Below are 12,247 nucleotides of genomic sequence, written 5' to 3'. Positions count from 1 at the left end.
GAGAACATACTGTTTTAGTGTGGACACAAAAAATGCACACTACTTTTGAAATGCTAAAAGAATTGATTTCCACAGCACCCGTCCTAGCGACCCCCGATTATGATTGCAAATTCTCTTTGTTCTCACACTGCAATGGAAAGTTAATGACTGCAGTATTAACACAAAAAACATCACTAGGCCACAAGCCTCTGGCATACTACATCCTCGATGCAGTGATGCAAGGACACATCATCTGCGAACAATCTCTCGCAGCCGTGGCCTTAGCACATTGAAAAAAGTGGCAAGATAATGATGTGATGCTCAGTGACCCTGTTCGTGGAGCACTCATTGTTTGCAATACTTGAAAGATCAAAAAGAACACTAAGAACTCAGAGAGCCACTGTGTATGAAATAATTTTGTCCAGCGCAAACATTGCAAGACAGTAAACTCAGCCATGTTTATCACAGAAACATGTACAGTGGAAGACATATAAAACCATGACTGCACAACTTACTGGGGGGTGGATGAAGATACCCCCACAGAATGTGAAAATGCACTCTCAGCAGGCGAGATATATTTCGTAGATGGGTCAGCATCCATAAATTGTGAAACAGAAGAAAGGCATGTAGGGGCAGCAGTGGTAAGATTAGAGGAAGGGGAATACGAGGTGATCGTACAAAAAAGACTGCCCTCACATTTTTCGGCACAAGCAGCAGGGTCGGTTACCATGATTGAAGCATTACATACAGCCCTGGGGTCCGCAGAAACAATATATACAGACTCTGCCTACATGACAACCACAGTGCATGGGGGACTAGCACGATGGGGGAGAAGAGGATTTAGGAGGGCAGATGGGTCCCCTGTACAGCACGCTGAATTATTGATGGAATTGTTTGAGGCTCTGAAAGAACCAACAGTAGTAGCACTAGTGAAGTGCCAAGCTCACACGAACAATAGTGACGTCATCTTGCTTGGAAACGTGGCAGCGGATGCTGCTGCAAAAGAAGCGGCTTATCTCAAAAAGAAATGACAGGAGAATTTGTTTTACAAAAACATGTGGAGGCAGGGCAGGTGAGGGATACAATTCAATGCCAATGTCCCAAATTATTGAACTGCAGCAAGCAGCACCACCTGAAAAAAAAGAGCTATGGGGAAAAAAGGGGATGTAGCGAGTCAATCACGGACCTCCTATGGAGACAGAATAACACGGGTAAAGTTGTAATGCCAGTAATATTATTAGAGATAGCATTCCAGCAGTTCCACTTCCCGGCCCACCATGCAAAACAGCACATAGTGGCAGAGATACAAGAATATTGGTTCGAGCCAGGATTACATGAGCATGTGTCTAAAATGGTAATAGAATGTACATGTCAAACGTACAATTCAGGGATAACGTTAAGGACACTGAGAGGAACACTGCCTGTCCCATTAGGCCATTCCGTGACTGCATATTGATAATGCAGACAGGGCAGAAAGGTGCAATGGAGCACAATACTTGATAGTGATGGTCTGCCCGTTTCTATGCTTGGTGGAAGCAGGTCCCTGCGCACGACCAGATGCAAAATGCGTGGCTAAATTTCTAGTGAGAGAGGTGTTCCCCCAATGGGGGATATGTGACATCATACTCTCTGACAATGGAACGCATTTCGTCAATGATCTTTTCAAAGCAGTAACATTCATGCTTGGCATTACGCACAACTTATGCTCGATTTATCACCCGCAGGCCAACAGCATTGTAGAAAAAGTCAACAACCTTTTGAAATGCAGATTATCCAAATTATGCCACACCCTAAAGAAAAACTGGGTGTACTGTGTGCCATTGGCACTATTCGAATTAAGGAACCAGCCAAGTAAGGACCACCACTTGTCCCTATATGAGATAGTTACAGGCAGGCAAATGCATACAGCAGTATCCTCACTTAGAAGACAATCTGACGCACATAGAAGTGCCAGAGTACTGGGGGAGGAATTCCTGGACTATTTGAAAAAATTAATAAATGTAGCAAGGATGATAGCAAAATAGTTAGCAGGCCCCTTCAGACAATAGAATGAGAGTGACACAATGACACCGGCCACAGACAGCCCAAACTGCCAGTTGATGCCAGAAGAGATGATATATGTATGTAGCTTTTGTGCGTAGGAGTAATGCACCTAGGTTCCATGGCCCTTATGAAGTGGTATGTTGCACCCCATTGCAGTGAAAGTGAAGGGCCTCAGATATTGGATACATTTGTCCGATGTGCACAAAGCCTTTGACAGTGTAACACAAGAAGAGGAACACAACAACACAGAGAGAACAACACAAACATAAAAGTAGAAAGGCAAACTGAAGTAGCAAAAGAAAAGGCCTTGAGCAAATTAAGAGAATATGGGCCTCAACACGACTGTTGCTGTAAGGCAACAACGGTGCCGGTAGTGCTACCAGCACCGTTGTTGCCTTTCCGCAACATTACGAGTTTGTTCGCAGGTGCCGCTCTGGACGCCTGGTCGGACCAGGCGTGCAGAGCGGCACCCGCAAGCAGACCAGGATGGTAGCAACAGCACCGTTATGAACGGTACCGCTGTTACCATCCTCCCCATTCCCATTGAGCCCTATGGGGGTTCAAATGGGAATGGGGACCTACCTGCACCAGGTCCCGCAAAAGGGAAATTACCAGGCCCTCCAAGGTTGGAATGGCCCGGTAATTCCCCTTTTGCGGGACCCGGAGCCGGACCCGAGTTTGGGGGTAGCCATGCCCTTGTTAAGGGCATGGCTACCTCCAACCTCATATTGAGGCCCAATATGTACATGCGAGATGCAAGATGCAACTATGTAGATAATGCAAATAATGAATAAGGAAATGGAAAATGTAAAGTTAAGTAGTTTAAAGGTTTCTTCTTTTAAGCAAAGGTCTCTCTCTCTCTCCTTTTGGAACAAAAAGAATGGAGCTGTATAGTTTAGCAAATAGCACGTGATAAAAGATAAATGGGTGAAAATTATAATAGACATTGGGCCTCATTCCGAGGTTGGAGGTAACCATGGAGTAAATAGCTCCATGGTAAGCAACCATGGAGCTATTTACTCCATGGAAATCCGGCATGGTGAATGGAGTAATTACCGGTCCATTCCAAGGTTGGAGGGACCGGTAAATCCCCATTCACCATACCGGTTCCCCATCCCCATTCCTGCCCCCAAAGGGCTCAATGGGAATGGGGAAGGAGTAAATTACGGCACCGTAAATTACAGTGCCGTAATTTACTCCAAGGTCACTTTGCGGGTCCCGTTATTTACTCCTGCTAAAAGCAGGAGGTAAAGAGGGACCCGCAAAGGGAACTCGGAATACGGAGGTAAGTGTTAACGGTCACCGTTGCCATTAACGGTGACCGTTAACCCTTACCTCCAGCCTCGGAATGAGGCCCATTGACGAGTTATAAATGAAAATGAAAATGTTGAAAGAATATTTATGTGATATGTACTTAACCCCCTTTGTATACTTCACTCTCTAGGGTCATCCATGACAACGACAGGGGCCCCCAATGTCAACACTAATGATATAGATATGGATAGGAATAGGGAAAACAATTTAAGAAATTATTCCTATGAGTGCGGCATGTTTTGTTGTGCGATTATTTTCTTCTCCATGATGTTTGGCCTTGTACTGTATTGGGCAATAGCTTTTACATATATCAATATAAAGGAGGGGGAGGAGGGGTGAATTTATTAAAAGAGGGCACCCTTCTTATATGGGACTTATTTAAATTGATTTGGGCACACAGGGCCCATATCAATGAGACACACAGTGAAAACTACACAATCAGTGCCCATGTATTAATTGACCCTATGGCCCATTATAATCATTATGTGTTTAACAACCATGAGAAAGATGATATAGATGCCCCTGAATTGTTATGGTGGAACAATGAACCCCTTGCAACTACACAAGCTACCCCAATAACCCGAAGTATAAAAGATGCAAACACCGAAACTACAGGGAAATATGTTGCGATGTATAATAAGTGGGAAAGGAGGGGATGTGGCATGTTCCCAGTAGATCATGGGGCTAAAAGAACAACATCACGCAACCTAGGGGGCAAATGAAGAATGAAAAGGGGGGCGGGACGAGCCAGATATGATGAATACCATGGGCTAGGGTTGGACACCATAGAAGATCCAGAGCACCCACACCAGTCTAACAAATGGTATGCAGACATGATCACAACAGCAAAGCAAACCATGAATGCTATGTGTCCTCCTTAATACCCCATGCCTCAAGGATTAAATTCAAAACCTCTGCATTGTCCACAAGACTTTCTGGGGCCTGGGTCCAAAATACCTTCAGCTATCCCTCCGCAAATACCTCCCCTCTCAAGCTCTTTGCTCCTCTACCTCTAACTCCCTCAGGGTCAGTCGTTTTTCAAAGCAACAAGCTGGGGGTAGATCTCTGTCTTCGGCTGGGGCCTCCCTCTGGAACAGCCTCCCTGCCACTCTAAAACTTGAGGAGAACCATCTCCAGTTCCGGAAGCACCTCAAGACCTTCCTCTTTTCTTCTGCCTTTGCTCCTCCTCTCCCCTGCTGATCTGTTCTCTCTTGGCACTGTGCACCTGGCCACCATCTGTCCTTCGGGCCCAGGTACCTGCTCACCCTGCCACCCTCCTGCACTGCCTCCGGGCCACCCCTTGCACTGGGGTCTGTATCTGTACCCATACAGCTCCCCCCCTTTTTAATCCTGCACTTATCAGACCTACCCTGTCTGCTGCCTTAAACCTAGCACTTGCAAATTGCTGGCTGCATCACCACTGTTTGTTGCCTTTATTATATATTTATTGTTATTTATCTGTTTCTCCTCTGCTTCGCACTTTCCACTTCTCCCTCCTTCCATGCACCTGCGCGTTCTCAATGTCACTGGGCTTAGTAAGATCGCTGTTCTGTTCTCCCCTGTTCCCCTCCCTTGCCTTGTCGCGCTCTGAAACACTTGTGTACGAGCTCGATAGAAATAAAATATCAATCAATCGGGTACTCCTAAAGTGCTGCTACCACAAGAGTCACCTATTTCCGAGGCCCAATTTCTCCTTCTTCTCGCAATGTGCAGAATAAAGAACACTTTTCAAGTACACACTGTTTCATTCGAAATGCTGCAGAACGAGAACACGTGCTACCACAAACCGCAAGGGGTGATCTGTATAAAGGATCCTTTCTTGGTAATCAAAGGAACATTATTTTTGGACATTAAATGGCAAGAAGAACAAATAACATGCAAAGCAGAAGCACTACGAGGACTGTGAGATGAAAAATTGCAGTGGATCAAGAAAACGTGCACCCCGATATGGACACAACATTTCACAAAACTCACGTGGGTAACAGCCCTCGGAAAACCATTCACGCTCCAGAGAGAAATCCGGTATGAGTTGTGTTTCCATGGAGAAGAAAAGACCCACCTGGGCACAAATAAGAACTGTAGTAAAACCCTCATCATCCCAGACATGAAAAAAGGAACAGCTGCATTAATGGACCCTTAGTCTTGCATCTTCCACAGTCTTGGAGGGGCACGTGTGCTCTGGCAACGCTGCATTCCGCCTGGATGGTGATACCCGAAAGACATTTCCAAGAAGGGGAGGGGGTTGCCCACCACCAAATATCCAGAGCCCCTGCCAATGACTGAATAACAGCCCCGTATACGCCCTTTCTGAGGAGAAGCTGCAAAGCACAGTGTCGCAAATGCGAAAATCAACCAACTACATCTCCAAGGCATTCTCTGAACTTTTGGCACAGATTCGGGGCTGAATTTGTGAGACATTTATGTGTGATGGCCAGGGTGCGTAGTGTGATTCTGTCAGGGACGGGTAGCCATTTGGCGTTATGTCTGTAAGTATAGGGCAGGATCTGGGAAGACTGAGTGCTGCTCTCAGAGAGTTGTTCTGAAGTACCTGGAGTCTATTTAGATTGTGTTCAGTAGAACCAAGGAATAGTGCGTTGCAGTAGTCAAGTTTAGATATTGCAAGTGCTCTGGCTAACGTTAGGCAGCTGCTTGTAGATAAGTAGGATTTACAGCTGTAAATCATTTTATTAGTGTAGGCAGTGGCAGACGCTACACTATTAACCTGTTTTGTTTAGAGAGAGGGTTGAATCAAGGTAGACCCCCAGTGTTTTTATCTCTCTAGAGACATTGATTATATTACCGTCAATATTACCGTCAATGGCGAAGGATGAGTATCTAGTGTCAAGCGGGCCTGTGTGCCCACGATTATTAACTCAGTCTTGTCGTCATTGAGGAAATGTTTATTGGTTGCCATCCAGGCTTGGATTTTGAGGTAAATATTGTTTAGTAGTTTTGAATCATGGTTGTAGCAATCGGTAAGGGGGATGATGACTTGAGTGTCATCTGCATAGTTAGTGTAGATGACATCCAAGTTGTTCAGGCGATCGAAGAGTAGCTTTGTAAATATATTGTATAATGTGGGTGACACACAAGATCCATGAGGGACCCCACAGAGTATCGGTGTGGGGTCTGCTGATGCCGAGGGGGAGAAGACTCTGGTAGTCCGATTACATAAGAAGGATTTAACCCAGTCGGATGTGTTAGTGGAGAATGCTGCCGCTGTGTTAAGGTGTTTGGTAAGAATTTGGTTGTCGACGAGGTCAAAGGCTGCAGATAGGTCAAGGAGTAAGACGATTGCTAACTTGCCTTTGTCCTTTGCCTCATCCATTTGGATCTTTAGATCAAGGAGGGCTGTCTCAGTTCCATGTCTCGGTCTGAAGCCTGATTGTCTAAGTCCTAGTTCATTCTCCTCTAAGTGCTTTTGAATTTGCAGATAGGCCAATCCTATCCAGAATTTTTAGAAGGAATGGGACGGGCCTGTAATTTGTGGGGACATTAGGATCAAGATTTTTTTATTTTTTTTAAAGCGGCATAACCCAAGCTTCCTTGAGGTTGTTGGGTACCTGATTGGAGGAGAATGAGGAATTTATCAATGTGGTAAAAAGGGGGCTCGATTTTTAGCTCCCTCTTTAATGATGGTTGTGGGGCAAATATCACCTTGGCAGTGGGATGGTTTTAGGCTTTTTATGATGTCTTCAACTTCCTTTGAAGTTACTTGTGAGAAGGTGAAGGGAATGCAAGGATGATGGTATTTCACAGGGTTAGGGGCAGGTGGGGAGCGGCTAGTGAGGCTTGCCTTTTTAACTTCGATCTTTTCTGCGGGGGCTTGCTGGATTTTTGTGCACCACTCTGCATCTTTGTTACAGTCTTGTGTGGGCGGTGCAGGGGATTCAAGCTCTTTTAAGATGCTGAAGAGTTCCTTAGTATTGGATTTAGCATTGTGGATTCTGGAGTTATAGGTTTCTTTCTTTGCAGAAAGGATAGCTGCTTTGTAAATAGCGGAGGCTGACATGAATGCAGTTTTGTTGGTGATGGAGGGTGATTTATGCCAAGTAGATTCAGCTGATCTTTTTATGTTTCTAAGACTTTTTAGTTCGGGAGTGAACCACTTGTTGAGGTGAGCCATAGGTTTGGCTTTCCTAAATTTAAGAGGGGCTGCTATGTCTAGTGCCGATGTAAAAGTGTTGTTGTAGAGGTCACCAAGTTAGTAGAGTCAAGGTTGCTGAATTTAGTCTTGTTAAGGATGTCACTAATGAGGGGCTGGAGGCTATCTATGGTGATGTTGAGATAGTTTCTTGATAGCGAGGGGGTGCTATTGTAGCTTTAGCAGGATAGGATCCAGGGATGGAGAACAAGATGGGATGATGATCTGACCAGGCTACAGGTTCATTTTGGATAATGGAGAGCTAGCAGTTAAGGTCAGACACCCAGTCCGGCGTTCTGCCTTTGAAGTGGGTGGGTGTTGTGATTCTATGTAAAAAGCCCAGCTTACAGATAATGTTATCCACGGATGTGGCAAGATGGTCATTAGGGTCCTGAAGGCCAAGGTTTAGGTCTCCTAGGAGGATGGTTTGGGAGCCAAGTTTGGTGTGGGTGGAGAGGAGATTCAAGAAGTCATCCTCGAAGAAGTGAGAAGGGCTGATAGACAAGATGCAAGAGTATTGTATGGGTGGGTGCAAGAGTTACCTTTATCGATAGGAGCTCTGCAGAGTGGAAGCTGGAGGAGGGAATGGCTCTGAGGACTAGGTGGGTTTTGGCAATGAAGGCCACTCCTCCACCATTGCCCGAAGTTCTATCAGCCCTGATAATCGTACAACCTTCAGGTAGGGCTAAGGAGAGTGTTGGACCTGCTGCCTGGTGTAGCCAGGTTTCTGTAACAGCCAGGAAGTCTAGGCTATTTGCAATAATGAGAACCACAATCATGGACATGGGCAACAAAAGAGCGGGCATTGAAAAGGGCTCCTTTAATGTTGGACAGAAGTGGAGTGGTGTTAGATCCTTTAGGGGTCACATTAGGGAGGGAGGGTGAGTTGTGAGGTATGGGGTTATGGTCCCGGGAGAGAGGATGAGCCATGTTACTACTGGTCTTGAGTGGAGGGTTTTTAGATTTAGAGGTGACTTTGTGGTTTAGGAAGCGAGAGACTAGCCTCTGGTTCCTGGTGTGGACTGACAGTGGGATAAGCGGCATTGGTGGTGTAGCAAAACGCTGTAACCATTCAAGAGGGCTGAGTGGGTCACTGGTTGCTGTGCTTGAGGGAACTATGCTGGGTGGTTTATGATTGAGTGTGGGTAGTAGTGGTGGTAGAAAGTAGGTTGGACGATTGAATGAACTAGAAGGAGGAATGAGGCCAAGGCCAGTGTAATTCTATGGAATAAGGGCATGGTGGTTTGTCAGTAGGTTGACCTAGGCTGATTCAGAAGTTAACAGAGAGGGCAGATATCAGCAGTAGGCTGATTCAAAAGTTAACATATTTGGGCAAATATCAGCCTTAGGCTGATTCAAAAGTTAGCACATTGGGCAAATATCAGCAGTAGGCTGATTCAAAAGTTAGCACATTTGGTCATATATCAGCAGTAGGCTGATTCAAAAGTTAACACATTGGGCAAATATTAGCAGTAGGCTGATTTGAAAGTTATCACATTAGGCAAATATCAGCAGCAGGCTCATTCAAAAGTTCACATATTAGGCAAATATCAGCAGTAGGCTGATTCAAGAGTTCACACAGTGGGTAAAAAAACTGCCATGAGTACATACTGAGGTCAACATATTTTGAACAGAATGTCAGCCGTGGCGCTCAGCCATTGGTAACAGGCTTGCTTGAGGCAGGGGAGACTGGAGCAGGCCGGCATTGATAACGAGCATTTTCGAAGTGTATGTGTTTGTTTGACAAAAACAGTGCATAGATCAACAAGTCAGCAGAGTGGTGCCAATAATAACAGAAGAGTACCCACAGTGACTACAGGATAACAGCAGTGCAGTCAGTTTATTAAATGGGTAAGTAGGGTGCAGCAAATGCTAGCAGGCTGATTAATAGGGTGGGGGACTGGTGCAGGTGAGATCAGGCATTGTTGTAGGGCGCAACATGGGATCACAAACCAGATTGTATGGGCGCAACCAGAGATAGTAGCAACGTCATGGGTGATAGGTGTCACTGGTATTATCCCAGGGGGGCAGAGCCACGTGGTGAGGCAGGCCGGAGAACGCTGGATGACCACAGATGAAATAAGAAGGTCACAGCAAGGGGTTACAACAATAACAAATGTGAATTGAAGTCAGGTAGTTGAGAGGCAAATCGGGCGTTCGCTAAAAACGGGGGTATCTGAGCATGAGATCCCTGGGACCCGCTAGAGGTGCTAGCTGGACAAAGGAAGTGGGAAAGAGGAGGTAATGCTCAGTTTGGGCAGGTTAGCTCAGCGGCTGTGACGTTATAAACTTACTGCTGAGGTGCAGGCAGCGGGTGATTGTTCGTAGCGTCCATCTGCAGACAGCTGCAGACAGGTCCTTTTGTTCGTGGCTGTAGTGGCCGGCTTCCACCTCCGGTCGGAAGCGGCTTAGGAAATATTGGCGCGTAACTAATCAGCTGGTCTTCAGGATGGGAGTGCGGTTCATGGCCTCAGTGCCCGCACAGGGCAGCCATATTGCAAGAGTGCGCGGTGAACTTGCAGAAATGCAAGCATCTCGAAATACATATCAGTGGGACGATGTGGAATACAGAGGAGCAGATTGTGCTTACTCAATCATGCCCATTCAACGGGCGAGCAGTGTATCAGACCGCACTTCATAGAATTGATGAGGGGCATGGATCCAGTTGAGGGGGGGCACCAGCCTTGCCCTGGTTGGGTGATGAATGGGGGGGCTGCAGCTGCTGACAGGCCCTTTTGTTTGTGGCCCTTCTGCTGTAGTGGCCGGCTTCCGCCTCAGGTCGTTACTTAAGTAAAGAAAGGAGGGAATGTGTGGGAGGAAAGGTCTTTTGGGACCCCTCCCCTCCATTCCCGTCCCCACACGCACCCTATGCTCATCCCTCGTCTTGCCACGCACCTCTGACAAAAGGTGCCGGGCAGCTTCGGGACTACACATACAGGTGCCACATCTGTAAGCAGTCTGATTACCGACTCCATTTTATATAAACATCGACTCCATTTTGTAAATGCTCCAGCAGGCCTCACAGAAATGCCAGCCTGCACCTCTCCCCTGGGGCCACGCACAGTCATCCTGTTACTCCCCCTACCTCCTCCCCTCCAGTGTCTCTGCGACTGTCCTGTTCCCACGAAAAGCTGGGCGTAAAAGGTTACAAATAAAACATTGTATCTCGCGCCTTCCTGCCAGCATCACTGCCCTGCAAATAACTCGGCCAAGGCCTGGTCTTGGAAAAAAACATCCATCTCCGTAAACCTGCTCCGCACCCACAGACCCCACTCAAAGCATGTACTAATATGTACTACTCATACAACCTCTACCCTCACCCCTTATTTGATGTAACAGATGCCTATCCCACAACTGCATGACACCCAGATTCACCCCTGATACTAATTCCACCTGTGACCATATATTTTCTTGTGTACTCATGTGTGATAAAGCTGTTTCTTTGAGATCTAAAAGGATGTTTGATGAATGTGTTAGCTAACTGATTGTAGTAGATAAGATATTTGGGCCCACGTATTTCTGTTCTATGATGTAGGTCCTTTTCCTTTGCGTAATGTATGCGTATGTAAAGATGGTTGATGTTAAAGGAATCATGTGTTATGATGTACAATGTGTGACCCATGAATCCAACGTAAATAGAGCCGTCATGTAGCAGAGCAGACATTGTTGCACCCATTTACTTTACATATATGAAGATATGGTCCGAGTTACAACCAATAGTCCTCCCCTACGCCTTGCAGAAGAGGCCATGAAAACTTGTTTGAACTCCATTTTGTTGTGTATTTTAAACTTTGCTATTTGAAATAGGCCACACTCTACCAGCCCCAGGGCCTTCTCTCCCTCCCCAGCAGTGCTGCGCACGGTGTGCACACGGCCCCCACCTTTTTCCCTCTCCCTATGGCTACGCTGCTAGAGGTCCATTTCTCCCAGAGGTCCCATCACAACAAACGTATCCTCTCATTCTTCCACTGGGCCTGCATGGAGCGTTCACCCCTATTCCCCCTGAAAGAGATGACCCCCGATACCTTTCAACTGACCAGTGATTCAGGACAATGGGCCTCATTACACAGATGGCGGTAAGGGATTACCAGCACCGGTAAGGACACCGGTGCTGGTAATCCCTTACCGCCTTATTACGAGGTCCCTTTGCTGGTCCCTACCCTAACGGCTGGTTTTACCAGCCGTTAACGGGACCAGCAAAGGGACCTTGGAGGCAATTACTGTACCGCAATTTGCGGTACCGTAATTGCTGCCTTCCCCATTCCAATTGAGCTCTATGGGGGCTCAAATGGGAATGGGGAAGGGCCCATGGTGAATGGGGAATTACCGTGTCACCAACCTTGGAATGGGGCGGTAATTCCACCATTCACCATGGCGGGATCGGTAAATTACCGGCGGCAACCATGGCGTTAATAGCGCCATGGTTACCGCCTTCCGTGTAATGAGGCCCAATGTATATAAAAGCAACATGTGAAATATATGGTTTTCTCCCCACCTGTCAGGATACAAATGATTGTCTTTTTATTTCATACTTTGAAGTAGTATTTAGATTAGAGAGCTAGTATCAATCACCTCATCCAGAACCACATGACCTTCACCTCGCACTGACCAGCCCAGCTGATACACGTGATGCCCACCTTCCCGCCAAGCAGCCATCCAATCTCATGGAAGCGGCCCCTGTGAAGATATGCTGGATCTGCGGCTCCACCAATTGAAATGCAACTTTTGTACCATATATGATTTTGTCACTGATGATGCTGTAACCCT

This window comes from Ambystoma mexicanum, chromosome 9 (assembly GCF_040938575.1).
Source record: "Ambystoma mexicanum isolate Mex_15411 chromosome 9, UKY_AmexF1_1, whole genome shotgun sequence".
In the NCBI taxonomy this organism is placed as follows: Eukaryota; Metazoa; Chordata; class Amphibia; order Caudata; family Ambystomatidae; genus Ambystoma; species Ambystoma mexicanum.
This window is presented reverse-complemented; position numbering follows the sequence as displayed.